Source organism: Trichechus manatus, unplaced genomic scaffold (genome assembly GCF_000243295.1).
Source record: "Trichechus manatus latirostris isolate Lorelei unplaced genomic scaffold, TriManLat1.0 scaffold00220, whole genome shotgun sequence".
Taxonomy (NCBI): Eukaryota; Metazoa; Chordata; class Mammalia; order Sirenia; family Trichechidae; genus Trichechus; species Trichechus manatus.
The window spans coordinates 2,847,630-2,853,193 of NW_004444156.1; the positions used below are offsets into that span (position 1 = coordinate 2,847,630).

Sequence of the window (5,564 nt, forward strand, 5' to 3'; positions counted from 1 at the left end):
ACAAGTTTTATGTAAGCTAACCTATTCACAGGTTCTGGAGATTAAGACATGGACATCTTTGGGGCACCATTATTCAGTCTACCACGCCAGTAGACTGGGAGAGGTTAAAGATTTAGGAGATTAAAGAATATTGGAGTGAGATTCCTGAGAAAGCTGGGGGGAACCAAATCCAAATCCTAGGGGCTTTGCTATGTCATGTATGGAGCTCCATGTTGTTGTTGTTAGGTGCCATCGAGCTGGTTCCAACTCGTAGTGACCGTGTGTACAACAGAACAAAACACTGCCTGGTCCTGTGCCATCCTCACAGTGGTTGTTAATGCTTGAGCCCATTGTTGCAGCCACTGTGTCAATCCATCTTGTTGAGGGTCTTTCTCTTTTTCACTGACCTTCTACTTTGCCAAGCATGATGTCCGTCTCCAGGGACTGATCCCTCCTGATAACGTGTCCAAAGTATGTGAAACGTAGTCTCACCATCTTTACTTCTAAGAAGCATTCTGGAGCTCCATATAGTCTTAGATTTAAGTAAGGATGCAGATAACAGATGAAAGTGTCAGATAGATGAGAGCATTCTCTTTGAAACAAGAGGGGACTTGAGAAGAACAAAAATGCTGTAGGGTTATGACTGCAACTGTAAAAAAATAAGGGAAAATAAAATATTATTAGGTGTGGTCATAAATAATATATTTGAGGTGATAAGTATTATGTAATTTCCTTCAGTGTCCTAGTACAGAAAAATAATGGTTTAATTGATACAGGTTGTCAAATTGCAAGGCAGGTGGAGAGAAGAATTAGTGGATTAAGCAGTTAAGGGTGAGAGAATGGTTGCGTGACTGCTCACAGAGTTGAACCTGGAGGAGCAAAAGAGTGGGGCTGCTAAGGCGGCTGAGAGATTGGGAGAAAGGGAAGACTCTGAAGAGTAGAAATGGAGTTTATAATTCTCAAGCTTCTGAACAAAGTCCAAGATTGGGTAATGAGAGTAGGTTGTTGAAGAGGAAGAGAACTGGATATCGATTTAGGGTAGAGTTTATGTAAATTGTATATGTACTTTGGTATGGAAAGCAGGAAGTATGGAGTTGACATCTGGGAACACTCCACTTCATAAATCTATATCATTAAAATATAAAACAAGAGAGGCTCATTTACATTAAAAACTGGTATGGCCCATTCAGTAACAATAAAAAAAATCAAAATTAAATCATATGTGCTTTGGGGTGGAACGTCTCCACTGTAGCATTTAAAGCTCTTGTGTGAGATGATTTAATAGACACATAAAATATTGTGGTAAGACATTATCTTTGGAATTAGAGCAAATTTTGAAATCTTGGCTACCATGAACTAGCTATAAGACCCTAGAAAAATAATTCAACATCTCTAAGCCTATGAGTGAAACCCTGGTGGTGTAGCGGTTAAAAGCTACGGCTGCTAACCAAAAGGTCGGCAGTTTGAATCCACCAGCCATTCCTTTGAAACCCTATGGGGTAATTCTACTCTGTCCTATAGGGTCGCTATGAGTTAGAATCGACTCTACGGCAATTAAGTTTTTTTAAAGCCTATAGGTAGGAATTGACTCGATGGCAACGGGTTTTGATTTTTTGATTAAGCCTTATTTGGCAGTCTCTGGGTGGCAGGAAGGGTTAAGCACTTGACTATTAACCGAAAGATTGATGGTTCGAATGCACCCAGAGGGACCTCAGAAGAAATGCCTGGTCATCTACTTCTTAACAGTCACAGCCTTGAAAACCCTATTGAGCGCAGTTCTACTCTGCACACATGGGGTCTCCATGAGTCAGAATCGACTCAATGGCAACTAGTTTGGTTTCTTCATTTAAGCCTTATTTACTTAGATAAAATAGCAATAATAATAGTACACACTTCATGGGATTTTTGTGATAATTAAATGTAATGATGCAGGTCAAGGGCTAGCATATTGCGTAGCACATAAAAAAGCTCAGTAAAAGCTATTATAAAAACCAAAAACCAAACCCGTTGCCGCCAAGTTGGTTCCAACTCACAGCAATCCTATAGGACAGTGTAGAACATCCCCCTAGGGTTCCCAAGGATTGGTTGGTGGATTCCAACTTCTGGTTAGTAATCAAACTCTTAACCACTGTGCCACCGGTGCTCCATTTTCTGCTGCTTATCAAATGTGTTCCTATGCTACATAGGCCCAGTACAGTACCTGATACTAGTGAAGGAATGACACAAGATTAATTTTATGACTCAATCATGGGCTAACTTCCAGGTTCTTTAGTTTTCTTTCTCAACATCATCATCAACATACACACTATTTTTAATCAAAGAAAGAAAATCTGACAGAAGTGAGAAAAGTTTCCACCACCTTTTTGAAAAAACTTGATTTTCCAGCTTCTAATAAGAAACGTTTTGCTCTTCTGGGCTCTTTTCATTGTGGACAAGCCACCCTACCCTTTCTTTTGTTTGAAGATAAAACTCCCGGTTTTCAATTTTCTCCATTTATTACACAATTCCACTCTAGGATTATCACCATCACCTAGAATTCGAAGATACTCTGCATATGCACAACTGCAGGGAATTAAGTGCCTAGGACAGTAAAAGGGAGATGGGCTGGTGTTGAAACCCTAATTGCAAACATTAACAGGTGCATGATAAAAATAAAGAGCATGTTTTTTCTCAATTTAAATTCTTTGTGGTGTATGATTGGTGTCACAAATGTTCACACTGGACAGCAACACTGTTTAAAGTTTTTCATAAACATGAACTTCTTAAAATAGAAACTCATAGACCATGCCCTATTTTATCCCACTTATATATACATGCTTGGTGGCTTAGTGGTTAAGTGCTATGGCTGCTAACCAAAAGGTCGGCAGTTCCAATCCACCAGGTGTTCCTTGGAAACTCTATAGGGCAGTTCTACTGTGTCGTATAGGGTCGCTATGAATTGGAATTGACTTGACAGCAATAGGTTTGGTTTTTTGGTATACATGCCCAGCCCCAGCATAGGGAAAGCAAAATTCCACCCCTTACCATGGAATTTCAGATTCCACAGTATCCTGCATTTAATTTCTCAGCCTCTACATTTTCCTATTTATTAATTTTATTTAGATTAATCCCAGATTTCTCTGCGTTCACTCCTTTTATCCCTTCTGCTACTTGTTGTTGCTAGTTGCCATTGAGTGGATTCGACTCATGAGACCCCAGGTGTGCAGAGTAGATGCAAAGTAGAGCTACTCCATAGGGTTTTCAAGGCTGTGACCATTAGGAAGCAGCCCAATAGGCCTGTTTTCCGAGGCACCTCTGGGCTCTTGCATCTGCCAGTTTTTTAGCTAATAGTCCAGTACTTAATTGTTCGTGTCACCCAGGGCTCCCGCCTCTGCTATTACTTCCTTAAAATGCTCAGCTCGATGGGCTGACTGAACTACCTCAGATCAATATTCTTCATCGAGAAAACTGTGAAAAAGAAAACTGAAATGTGAGGAAAATTGGGGAAAACGAAATCGAAACTACTTCGGAGTGCAGAAAGGAAAGAGAAACGCCTTTGGTGTGAGGCTGGCTAAGGCTGCTCGGCGGCTGGGAACGCCCAGTTGGGCTCTGCGGTCCTCGCACCAGCGCCCTGCCTGCGCTTCCGTGCTCGCTCCCAGCGGCCGGACACAACACAGCGTCTCCACGGAGGCAGCAGGTCTGGGGTCAGGATGAGGAGTGGGAGGTGCTCGGGCAGGCAGGTGGCTGGGGGGCTAAGGTGAGGGGTTTTCCTAGGAAGGGGTCTGGAGCGGAGCTGTCCTGCTGGGTTCCAGGTGTCGTTCTACATCTGGGCGGCCGGAGGAGAGGTGGCCCGGAGCGCTCAGGCTCGGGCTGCGGAGAGCTGGAAACTGGGAACCCCTACCAGGCTCCGGAAGGGGGCGGTGAAGGGGGCCCCACCAACCCGGAAAGGCCAGGTGGGGAGAAACAGAAGAAAGGGACAACTGCTGATGATCTCTGAGGTCTGAAAAAGAGGGGAGAGTGTTCAGTGATTTAAGGGGCTCTCTTCAAGGACTTGTGTGTGCGCCGGGGGGCGAGGGGTCCGTAGTGTGAGGTATTGAGGAGAAAGTAAGTGGAGTCAGATCTGAGCACAGCCAGTAACACCTAGAATTTGATCTCAGAAAGCCTACTTCCTCCTCCAGTCCCGCATATAGGTATATGCAACACCTGTTTGGCTTTTATAATTTTTCTGGAAAGATCATTAATTTGTTCCTCTCCCTCTACCTGTTGTTTGCAAAGTTGCATTTATAAATTCCTAATTAATTTTCCAAGGTTTTCCATAACCGAAGAAGCTGATATCTATGTAGGGGCCTTGAGAATCACGAAAACTTCCTTTAAAGGTAGAAATACGGACGCAAAGGAACACTGACGTGACATAAATCTTCATGGCTTGAGTAATCCCCCTGAAAGCAAGAACATACCATTCAAAACTAAGGTTTGCCGTTTGCAGTTCAGGAGAAAAACACAGCTGCAGGCCGTAAAGGGTGGTCAAATAATTGAGGATGGCTTTCTGCTTCCAAGCTTCCTGCTCTACCCTAACTAAAAGATATCGTGAATACTTTAGTGTGTATCCTTCGTGGTATTTTCCACTCAAAAACAAGTTTATGTTTCTACAAGTTTATGTTGCCACACGGCAACCCTATGCGTGTCAGCATAGAATGGTGCTCCATAGGGTTTTTGGTGGCTGATGCTTCAGAAGTAGATTGCCAGGCCTTTCTTCTGAAGTGCCTCTGGATGGATTCGAACCACCAACCTTTTGGTTAGCAACTGAGCAAGTTATAGCTCTTATCTCTCTGTCTATCTATCTATCTATGTATCTGTACATCTATACACTTTTAAAACATATTTGACTATTACGCTGCAGATGTGCAACATGCTTTTCTTGCTTAGTGGTTTATTGGTCCATATCAGTCTCATTTAGGAACAGCTGTATAATATCCCATTGTATACCATACTGTAATTGATTAGTTAGATTAGTTTTTTACACACATGGTAAAAAAACAATTCAAGCAGAAGAGGACATAAAACAAAAGAAAAATGCCCTTCACAGCTAAACTCACCCTGATACTTAGTCCCACATTTTTAGTTCTCTTGAGGGTTACTATTATAAAGATAGACTTATAAATCTATTTCTTGGCTACTTATATACTTATAACATTATTTCTTTTTTTAAATTTTTTTATTATTAGTTTTATTTTTCTATTGTACTTTAGATGAAGGTTTACAGAACAAACTAGCTTCTCATTGAACAGTACACATATTGTTTTACAACACTGGTTAACAACCCCACAACATGTCAACACTCACCCTTCTTGACCTTGAGTTCCCTATTACCAGCTTTCCTGTCCCCTCCTGCCTTCTACTCCTTGCCCCAGGGCTGGTGTGCCCCTTTACTCTTGTTTTCTTCTATGGGCCTGTCTAACCTTTGGCTGCAGGGTAAACTTCCGGTGTGACTTCATTATTGAGCTAAAAGTGTGTCCAGGGGCAAAGTCTTTTTTTTTTTTTAATTCATTTTTTTATTGTACTTCAGGTGGAGGCTTACAGAACAAAAAGTTTCTCATGAAACAGTA

General features: G+C 41.9%; 1 protein-coding gene across 7 annotated transcripts in view; it reads left to right on the plus strand.

The window, feature by feature from the left end:
- Positions 1–3,506: 3,506 nt before the first annotated feature.
- The window catches only part of DDX60L (DExD/H-box 60 like), a 148,181-nt gene continuing 146,123 nt past the window's right edge, over positions 3,507–5,564 (plus strand). For 6 of the 7 annotated variants that reach the window (XR_002825956.1, XR_002825957.1, XM_023742853.1 and 3 more), the window contains exon 1: positions 3,507–3,655. The gene's annotated coding sequence lies outside the window, so the exon portion shown is untranslated. Of the gene's footprint in view, positions 3,656–3,721; positions 4,149–5,564 lie in introns of those variants that run through there. The other variant, XM_023742855.1, reaches the window with a different exon arrangement.